An 11,225-nucleotide genomic window follows, 5' to 3' on the forward strand; every position below is an offset into this window, starting at 1 on the left:
AGCGATTGGTAAGGAATAATGACAATCATGATTTCAGAACTATGCAGCCTACTTTGTCTGTCTGATGGCCAATTTCTGCTAAAATGCTACTTAAGAAAAATAACTCGACTAGCAACATGAATTGTAGCTATAAAGTTAATATCCAAAGCTGGAGTCATAATCACTCAGGTAACACATACCAAACTTGGGGTATTCAATAATTGCTACATTCTGTAATACAGCTCAGTATCATGGAGAATTTCAATATTCATTTGAAAAAGTGCACATTCTCAGCATGTTAAAAGACAACAGATATATAGCCTACTTTGAATGAGCATTGTTGCACCTAAAAACACAAACGCAGTCAAATCCTTCTCTTTATATAGATTTCTTTTTTAACATGCCATTTTTGTATTATCTTTTCAGAGTATTCGTAATAAACATTCCTTTACTTACAATTTTTTGCTTAATAAATAATATATAATTTACAATTTCACCTGGTACAGGTTGTACCTCCCTTAACGAGGACTCTCTGGGTGTGTCTAGACTACAGGGTTTTGTTGACAAAAGTGGCCTTTTGTCAACAAAACTATACCTGCGTCTACACTACCACCGCGTTCTGTCGACAGTAAGTCGACAGAATGCGGAAGTTTTGCCGACAGCAGTAAACCTCGTTTTACGAGGAAGAACGCCTTTGTCGAAAGAGATCTGTCAAAAAAAGTTGTGTGTGGATACAGGGAGCCAGTTCTGGCAACAAAAAAGGCCTCCAGGAAGAAGCCCTAGTAGACAGTCTAGTCTTTACATGTACAGCACCGCTGTGGTTCCCGGCCACAGCCTCTTAAAGGCACAGGCACTCAGACAGGCGTTGCTGTCCGGCAGCTAGCCAGAGCACTCGTGCCAGCTGTGACAACTGTGTCCCAGCCTCAAGGCCCCTCCGGCCCTTCTTGGGACAGAGACGAGGACCCACCCAGGGGCACCAAAAGGCGGGCACCAGCCTGGTCAGGACCAGAAATTCAAAACCTCCTGAAGCTCTGGTCACAGGAAGAAGTCCTGCAGGCCGTGCAGACACACCGCAGGAATGTGGACATCTACGAGCACCTGGCCCAGGGACTGGCCACCAAAGGGCATCACCCCCGCACCATGGCACAAGTCAGGGCCAAGGTAAAGGAGCTGCGGCAGGCATATGCCAGGGCCTGGGACCAGAGCTCCCACTCCGGGGCAGCCCCTGAGACCTGCCCTTACTACCAGGAGTTGGAGCAGATCCTGGGAGGTGGGGAAGCCCAGACGTCACTGCGTGTGGTGGTGTCCAGGTTACCCCACCACATCGTGGACCGATCCCTCCTGAGGTAGGAAGACCAGGCAGGAGAGGCGGAAGAGCTGCACCAGGAGGAGGAGGAAGAGGAGGCAGCAGAGACCCAGATCCCAGAGGCCTCCCAGGCATCTGCGGACATTGGGGAGGGAACATCAGGTGAGTGCTTTGAGGTGTCACCACACATGGGTGGGTTGGCAGTGTGGGGAGCCATATAGCTGCATTGCCACTGTAGGGCCCCTGGGAGGCTTTCAGGCCACTGCCCAACTCACACGCGGTGTCACATGTAACACCCCTGAGTCTCCTGTCCAAAGGAGAGCCCGACAGCCACGGCATGCCCTCAGGGACAGCAGGGGTGCATACAGATGTTGATTGTCTCCTCCTCTTTTCCTCCACAGCCAGACCCTCTCCCCAATAGGGGAGCACCACACTCGCCCCCACCACCATCCCGGACCCGTGGCACCCGCAGGCACTGGCGGGTCTACACGGACCTGCTGAGGGAGCACGTAGTGGCCCAACAGGACCTGAACAGGACCCTCCAGCAGAGGATGGTGGCAGAGGCCGAGTGGCTCACCAGGCTGCTGGATGAGCTGGTCCAGCAGTGCGCTACCATCTGTGCCACAATGCGGGAGATCTTCGCCTTGCCTGCCCCTGTCACGAGCACCGCTCCTCCTGCATGCCAGGCCCCTGCTCCTCCTTCCTCTTCAGTCCCCCCTTCACCCCCAGCCCCCCCTTCCTCCCCAGTCTCTCCTGCTCCTGAGCCCTCACAGGCCCAACAGCTGCCTCCCCCCCCCGCCCCAGGCCAGGACTAGGACTCACTCCACCGGATCCCAAGGCTGTGGTGATGCCAGGACACAGGAAGGTGGCAGGACCCTGCGATCAGGGAAGCAGTGGCCTACTTGAGCCCTCCTCCCCTCTCCAGGTTTTCAGTCCCCTACTACCCCAGTTAAAGGTCATTTCAGTTATATAACAACATCTTTATTTTTGAGTGAAAGATTTACTTTATCTATAAACATTTGAACAGTAAACAGATTTTTTTTAAAACAGCACTTTTTTTTATTGATAGTGTTTCTAATAAAAAACTAATGTCTGTGTCCAAAGAAAACCGGGTGTGTATGTATTCTTAATGGGAAGAGGGTGAGGGTAGACAAGGGACAGGTAGAGGTGGGCCAGGCCAACCCCCCCCCCCCCCCCCATGGGGGAGGTCCTGGGGAAAGTCAGTGGGCTCCTTTGGAGAATCTCTCCCTCAGGGCCTCTCAGATTTCGACACCAGCCTGGTGGATGGCAGCCATCCAGGGCTGCTGAAATGGCCTCCCCTCGCCATCAGCACCTGCCCCCACTCCGGCAGGAAGGCCTCCCCTTTCCTCTCCACCAGGTTATAGAGGGAGCAACGTGCGGCCACCACCTCCAGGATATTGCGTTTGCCCATCTCCAGCCATGTGAGGAGGCAATGGAACGTCCCTTTCAAACGGCCGAAGGTGCATTCCACCTGGATGCGAGCCTGGCTAAGATGCGTGTTGAAAAGCTCCTGGCTAAGATGCATGTTGCTTGCATCCAAGTGGCCAGTGTAGGGTTTCATGAGCCATGGCATCAGAGGTTAGGCCGCGTCAGCCATTATGCACGCTGGCATCTGCACGTCCCCGAGCGCAAGGTGCTGCTGGAGGGAAAAATGTTCCTGCGGTACAGGTAGGCATTCTGGAATATGTGGGCATCATGTGCCCGCCCCGACCACCCGACACAAATGTCCATAAAGCACCATGGAATAGTAGCCCTTCCAGTTTATAAATTGGGCTCCTCGATGGGGTGGTGCGTGGATTGTGATGTGTGTCCCATCGAGGGCTCCTCTGCAGTTCAGGAATCCAAGGGTGGCAAACCCAGCAGTGATGTTGTCCAGGTCCCCGAGATGGACAAGCCTCTTCAGCAGCTCCGCATTGATGGCCCTCACCACCTGCAGCACGAGACAAATAGACAGACAGAAGCCAGGGATTTAGACAGTTTACCTAAGCACTTGGAAGGAGAACCCTACCTCCCCCCCCCAAAGCAGGGCCTGTTCCCCGGAAAGTGACTTACCTCCATCAAGACAGCCCCGACGGTAGACCGCCCCACGCCAAACTGGTGTTCCATGGAGCAGTAGCTGTCAGGGTGGCCAGCTTCCACAGGGCAATTGCAACCCGCTTCTGCAGGGGGGTGGCAGGCCGCAGGTGGGTGTCCTGGTGTTCCAGAGCAAGGGCGAGCCAGGCACACAGCTCCAGGAATGTGGCCTTCTGCATCTAGAGGTTGCGGAGCCTGTGGTCATAATCCTAGAGCTGCGTGACGAGCCGGTCCCACCAGTCCGAACTTGTCTCATGCCTCCAAATCTGCCTGTTCCCAGAAAAGTTTGGGGGCAAGGGCAGAGCTTTTGTATCCCGGAGGAGGGTCTCTTTGGAGTGGTCCGAGACTATATGGGGCAGGAGATTAATGACAGAGTCATGCAGATGCAGCAGAAGCTGTAGTATGGCAGCATGGGGCTGTCACCTGCCCAGGGGCAGCTCAGGCTCCACGGCCAACTAAAAGGTGAAAAGCAGAAAACCCCCCTGCAAATAAACTGCTGTGGTGTCTGAGGAAGCAGGGCAACCAGAGCAAGCACTGCAGCAGCTTTGCTGTCCCTCTAGGACAGTGGTCCCCAATCTTTTGGGGCTGCTGGGTGCCTGGGGGCGAGGCCACCCATATGCTGCATGCCCGGGGCCGGTGCTGCTCCTGTGCCGCATGCCCAGGGGCGGGGACGCTCATACGCCGTGCGCCCGGAGCCGACACCACCCATGCGCCACGCGCCTAGGGTCAGGGCCAACCCCGATCACTTGGCGGGCACCACATTGGGGACCACTGCTCTAGGAGGTAGGCAAGCCAGAAGCAGGAGCAGAGCAGTGGCTGTCCAGGAAGATCCCTTTAAGCACATGTCGTTGCCTCTGATCCAGCAACATTCATTGTCTGGCATGACCACAGATGTTTCTAGACCACAGCCCTGATATAGGTAGGTCTGGCTGCAGGGCAGGAGCATGACAGGGGTAACCAGTGACTCAACTGGGAGCCCATGTCAGGGAGTGGGGTGGGTGGTGCAGCAGGGAGTTCTGACCTCAGTGGCTGGGCAAAAGCAGGGGATCAACAGTGGTTTTGGAGCTCCCACCTTGTCTGCAAAGCTCCAGCCCCGGAGGCCAGGGAGCTACAGCCCCAGCAGCAGCGAGGGAGCTCTGAACTGGGGAATCTCGGCCAGCCAGGCAGCAGCAGGGCTGGGGTGGAGCTCTAACTGGGAGAGCAGCGTTCAACACAGGCCATGAGGGGAGGGACTGCCCCTGGTCTGACAAATTTCCACATTCAGGACCGGTCAGGTCCCGAGGGTGCTGGACCAGAGAGGACCAACCTATGGCTGAGCACAGCATGCACTGCCCTCCATAAGTAGCCTGCTTAGCTGTGGGCATAGAGAGAAGTCAAGGATATGACCGCTCTTCACACCCATTTTGGAATAGCTAGTGTTAGTAGCATTCACAGTCCTTATGTTCTGGGGAACACAGGAACTGTGATAGCTATCAGGACCTGGATGGGGAATGAGAAGACTTGCACTCGTACCTGTAATGCAGCTTCTCGCAAATCTGACAGCACCCGTGAGAGTGAGATAGAAACACTATCAAGGGTGTGGTATATTCCCTATATTTAAAAAAAGAGTGGACAACATTCTAAAAGTTAGGTTCAACCAGGAGTTATGGGCTTGATGCAGAAGCCACTTAATTTGAAATCTATGGCCTCAGTTAGGAAGATATTAGGATCAGATGATCGTAACCATCTTCTCTGGTCTTCAAATATGTTATTCAGTCATATCTGCCGCTCATCTCTGTTTACAAATGCACAAGAGCACTAGCTTAGGGCAGGAAGTGAAAAAGAAAATAATAAGCAATTTAAAAGTTATGAGAAATCTAGGCAGGAAAAATTAAAGTTGGGACCCAACTTAGCATTTGCCATTGGCACCACATTTCACTTATTTTCTCAGTCTTGCTAGCGCTTTCAATTTTATTGTGCGAATCATGATATCTGGTGCTTTTCTTAAATCCCCAGCTCCCAGATTCATGCGTTAATATGAGAATCCCAAATTTATTTTTTAAAAGGCTTTAGTTGTCATAGTCATGGAAAGTCAAGTAAACCCTAAAATCTCAAAATTCACAGTGCAAGTAAAAAACTCTATGGTTTTTAATTGCAGAATTTGTATACGAATCTCTTGATTTTGGGAAGCCCTGGTTTAGAACTATTGAATACTTAAGTCTGAAATTTTTTTCCCTTATATAAAAAATGCCATGTGAATTGTAATGGCAACCTGTAGTCAGGGCCAGGGATTTATATCTCATCTGAAAGACATCACCTGTAGTAGAATATTTCATGTTGCTATGCTGGGGTTCATTACGGATTCTGAAGGAAAGCTTGCCATTATATCAGCAATGCTGCTTTCTGCTACACCTACGTTCTGAAATTATTCACTGAAGGATCGATCCATCCCAACACTGTTAGTTTTGGAGATATGATGTGCATCACAGTGGCAAAACATCTAAAAACATATCTGTGTGCTGAAGCTTATTTATGAGACACAGCATCGTTATCAGGTAACAGCTTCTGTTGAGCCAGCAGAGGGAGCACAAAACATGCTTGACCAGCCCAAAAACTAATTCATTTATTTATGTATTTCTCAGTGAAGAAATGAGAAATTTTAAACAGCAATGATATTGAGAAGCCCTGAGTATTTTCCATTTTGGGAAAGCAAGTTGAATTTTCAGCCTAAATCTAGTGACAATGTCCCTTTAAATGATAATAAGTATATAATATTCATGAAAAATTAAGAAGAAAGATTTTTTTTCACAAGATCAGTCAAAACTTGCTTTCAGAGCTGCATTGTTTTCAAATCACTAAGCTTAATTTGTGCAGGGTATAGTGTACTACTATGCTTTTATAAGTAGAAAAGATCATACCATCTCCTAGTTATTTAATATATATTGGGTTGGAAAGCACATTTTAGTGCAATATTAAATAGAGTTGGTCAGGAATTTCCCAGTGAAATCTTTTTTTTTCTGTCAGAAAATGCTGATTTGTTGAAAACAGAAAGGGTCAATTTCAAAAACAATCCTGATTTTTTAAAAAAATCAGTATGGTCTGTCATTTTTTTTTTATTAGAAGCTACTTGTATTTCAAAATTTTAGTTTATTTGTAATAAAAGTATAATTGTTTTGAATAAGATTGAAATCTACTGTAATTGTTTTGAAATTATCAAAATGAAATGTTTCCGATGCCTGATTTGAATGATTTTCTAGATTATTGGTTTGTGAAAAGTTTTACACATTTTTGTACTAATTCAGGAAAGGATTTTTTTTTTAAATCTCACAACATTTTCAATTGACAGGAAAACCATTTCCCACCTAATATTTAAAAAGAATGTCACTATTAGAGGGTTCTCATTTTGCTGAAATGTTAAACCAAAAGCCCATTATCAGTGTTGTCTTCAAGTCGTCATTGTCAAGTTCAAGTCAAATCTCAAGTCACTACAGTTCAAATCTAGCTGGGTCAGTACATAAGGACCTGATTAGGAGGAATGGAGGACCAGGAAGAAGTACATGCAACAGGTGGGATAAAACATTTGGTGTGAGCAACACAGAGGAGACAATTTTTTGATATGTGATTTTATTAACATTTACCATGACTCATGGTATTTTTTTCTATCACAAAAAGAAAACTCTAGTCATCATGCTTGATTTAATTTCAAAATCCTGCTATGATTTTTGTTGAACCACTCTTAGCCTTAAATCTAACGCTGGTATCTGAGCAAGTAATTATAAAATAGGGTTGTTACATATTTTTTCAGACCCAATGCCCTCGCATATTACAAAACAGGAATCTCTCCTAAAAGGGAAAGGGGTTCTCAGCATCAAATAATTTTGTAGATATGATAATGTAGTCCAACACTTATTACCAAAACTTAGCAATATTGTTAACTTTTCGTCTAGGAGGTGACTTTTAATAGATGCAAAAGTGAGAAACTATCATCACTGGGGAAGCTTTAGGGAAGTTTCCCCCTACAGCTTATCTCCTGATTCTTACTAAAAGCCCAAACCTTCCAAGCGATCACTTCTTTTCAAGTGCTGATTATTCTCAAATCCCATGGCAATCAGTAAGAACTCAACCCTTCACAGGATAAGGCCCTGAAGCACAGAATGTCAATAGAAGCATATTCAATGAATATAAAAATGTCCCATCAACAAACACATTTTCTCCCTCAGGGAAACCAATTGTTGTAGGTAATGAATGTACCAGGCCTTCATTGTCCCCACCTGGATGCTCTGCTGAACACTGCCTCAGGAAACACAGTTATCTGTGAAGAAAACAGAAGCCATTTTGGAAACCATCAAGATCTAGTCTGGAGACCAGCAGTAGAAAATCAAGACCCACTAGGCTGAAATAAAAGCAGCTGTCTGATTTCAGCAAATCAGTTCCTAGCTGAGGAGTGAGGAAGGACCAAGCTTATGGTGGCTCCAGCCAATGGCAAGAGCTAATGGTATATCTACACTACCAAGTTTTATTGACAAAACTTATGTTAACACTCAAAATTGACAAAATAAAATTGGCCAAAGCATGTTCATATTTGCTGTCTTTGTTGACAGATTGTGTCACACCACCATCGACAGTGTGTATCCCACCAGTGTAGTGCTGTGAGAAGGCAGAGATGATCGCTGCACATCTTTGGATTCTCTCCTGAGTTCTCCCACAGCCTCTTCAATTGCTGGGAGCAGCATCCTGAGTAGCTCTGTGATGAATGTCAAAGCAACACAGCAGCCTGTCACAGCAGATGCTTCTCAGAGCTTTGAAAGGGGAGGGATGCATGCTTCCAGGGCAATAGAGATCAAAACACTTGAGCAGAGTGACCAGGGCAGGCATTGTGGGATACTGGCAGAAGCCAGTTCTGTTGACAAAACAAACAGCAAAGTCCACACTGGCTCTTTGTCGACAATGAAGAGAGGGGAAAAGAAAAAAAGGCACTCAAGGATAGAAGTTTTTGTTGCTAAAACAGGTCAATTTTCCCAACAAAAGTTGCATTGCAGTGTGTATATTCCGGGGTTAGCAACAGATGGCGCCAGGCCCTGGACAATGTGGGGAGGCTGTGGGCCCCCCTGAAAGAGGCGGGGCCTCTGAGGGAAGAGGCAGGGTTAAGGGCAGCCAGCCCTCATTGCCACCCAGACTGCTCTGTGCATGCTCCAGCTAGCCCTCAGTGCTGCCCAAACTGCGCTGCCTGGGGCTCCAGCAGAAATTTAAAGGGCCTAGAGCCCCAGGTGCTTTTAAGTCACTGGGCCCCATGGCAACTGCTCCTTTGCTCTTCCATTCCCCCCTCCCCACTCTGCTCCCCCACTGGCGACCCTGGTATGCTCTCACTGTTTCGTCACCAAAAAGCAGTTTTTGGTGACAAAACTTTGTAATGTAGACAAAGTCTAAGAAGGAACCCTGCTGATTCAGTTCCAGAACAGGAAGTTAATCAAGACAGGGTAAGAAACTATTTTGTTTGTACTTGGCCCTGACAGGCAAGAACCTATTTCTATTTGTTTAGTTTGTTTTCCTGGGGAAGTAGATTGGACTATATGAGCTTCCTAGAAGGCTCAAGTCCCAGAAGAACCACAGACGCCAACTGACAGCCCTCTGCCAGCTATCTGAAGAGAACAGCAGCACCATGAGTCCAGGGTGCTCCAGAGGTGAGTACAAACCATCACAATAGGCGAACACACAAAATTGCTGTTTTGCTTCTTTGACTTCCTGTATGTTCAATTAATATCACTGGCAACTTGGCCCATCTTGTCTCAACAGGTACAGAGCATTGAACCTGGAGGAACAAAATAAAAGGCAAAGAACAAATGGAGGTGAACACAGTAGATTGTATACAAACCACGCCCCTTAAAAGCTAACGAAACAGAGCTCAGCCCACCCCAAAAGGATTTTTTTTTCTCATCTGAGGGAACAATCTGTCTATCTAAAAGATGGCCAATAATATCTCTTGAACAGTTAAGCTTCTTGTTCTGTCATTATATAAATAAGGGCTAGACCCTACTCCCACTGAAAATGCAGTGGCTGTTCAGCTGAGACCATGGGGTGCACAGTCACAGTGCAACTAAAGAGAAGAGTGCAAAGTTGGCTTTAACCATTTTCATGAATCTCCCGTCCCCCACTCCCAACCTGCAACTGCTGTGCACCAGGCTGAGGGCTGCTAATACCCTAACTACCAATAGCACCAATAGGCAACTAAGAACGATTGTGATGGAGAGGAGTTCCAGCATGCTCCCTCTCTCCCAGCCAAGTCTATCCCATGGGAAGGGGGTTATGTAAGAACTATGACACAGGCTTCATACTGTTCACAACATTAGCTGATGGGGAAAGTGTGAACTATTGATTTAGCAAGTAAAGAACTGGGCCCTGAGACACAGAGCTAAATCATGACAATAGAAGGATTGACACTTTGTTTTGTGAAACCATAATAATATTTTAATTAGATTTTTAATTTGAGAAATACAGATAATTTTTCTCCAGTGCATAGGCCAGACAGATAATGATTTCTTTCTTGCAAGTCTGCCAGGACACAATGCATTTTAATCTATAATAGTGACTAGATAATTTATTTGCACACAGTAAGATAGTTTCACTGGCTAGCCTTTAGCCCTTACTCTTTCAATTGTTTGGAAATAGCATTATATAGATATTACAGTAAGCCTTCAATTACTGGTTAAATCAGTTTAATCAGGCGTGCACATGGCTCATGCATAGCTACAGTTATGTATTAAGTTAGGGACACCGGCAGTTCACAATACTACCCTTTCATTGTGTATTCAGAAAATTAATTCCTTAATTTAAAATATATTCAGCCATCAACAAGACTTCCATTGTTAGAGAATATTATGGTAATTATTCTAGTACTGTGTTATTGAGCCTTACTGCACTAATATGGACAGTGGTGACATGGGCATTTTAGTGTCCCCGTGTACGTTGGAGAATCTGTTAATTTTCCTCATCTTCAAGGAATTTTCATCTGTAGTTCTCATTAACACTACTGGATATCTCAAATGTATAACTGCAAAAGACCTGATCCTCCACCAGTTACAAGCTTCATAAGTGGCACCAAGTGATTTTAGCAGCCCTGTAGAGTAACAAACCCTATTATCAGTAGCATCTCTCTTGCTTACACATACTTTCAGAGCATATTGCCCTTTCTCTCCCACATCTCCCAACAATTTTCTAATGTATAGGCATGGTTTGCACTAGGAAATTACATTAAAATACAGGCAGTCCCCGGGTTACGTACAAGATAGGGACTGTAGGTTTGTTCTTAAGTTGAATTTGTATGTAAGTCGGAACTGGTACATATTGTAGGGGAAACTCTAGCCAAACATTTTTTTTAGTTTTGGATAGCATAGGGAAAGGTTAACTCCCCTCTAATGTTTGTTTTGCTGTCTGTTCCCCTGTTCAGAAGATTTCACATCTATTTCTGTCCCTGTGACAAACTCAGGACTAAAGGAGTAACTCATCAAATACCAAACAGCTCTGCACCATGCTTTGAGCTAATAGCTTTATTTCCACACACCACCCAGGGTTCTAGGAGGAGGGTCCTTTTTTTGCTAACACAATGAGGCCAGCACTTTGTTTGTTTTGGTGGAGTCTTTGTTTGCCCAGGGAGCCCAGCATGTATAGGGGGAGGAGGGGCGGAGAGGCTGCTTTTGTCTGCTGTTCTGCAGCCTGTTGCTCAGGGGAGGGGGCAGCCTGTTGCTGGCAGGGGGGGAGGGGGGAGGCGTGCAGGATGCGAGGCCGTGGGGGGGGGGGCAGCGGGCGTGGGGAGGCACTTTTCCTCTGCCCGGCAGCTCTGCGGGATCCCTGTCCCTGTGGCCAGCTGCTG

The sequence above is a fragment of the Pelodiscus sinensis genome, chromosome 3, assembly GCF_049634645.1.
Source record: "Pelodiscus sinensis isolate JC-2024 chromosome 3, ASM4963464v1, whole genome shotgun sequence".
Classification (NCBI taxonomy): Eukaryota; Metazoa; Chordata; order Testudines; family Trionychidae; genus Pelodiscus; species Pelodiscus sinensis.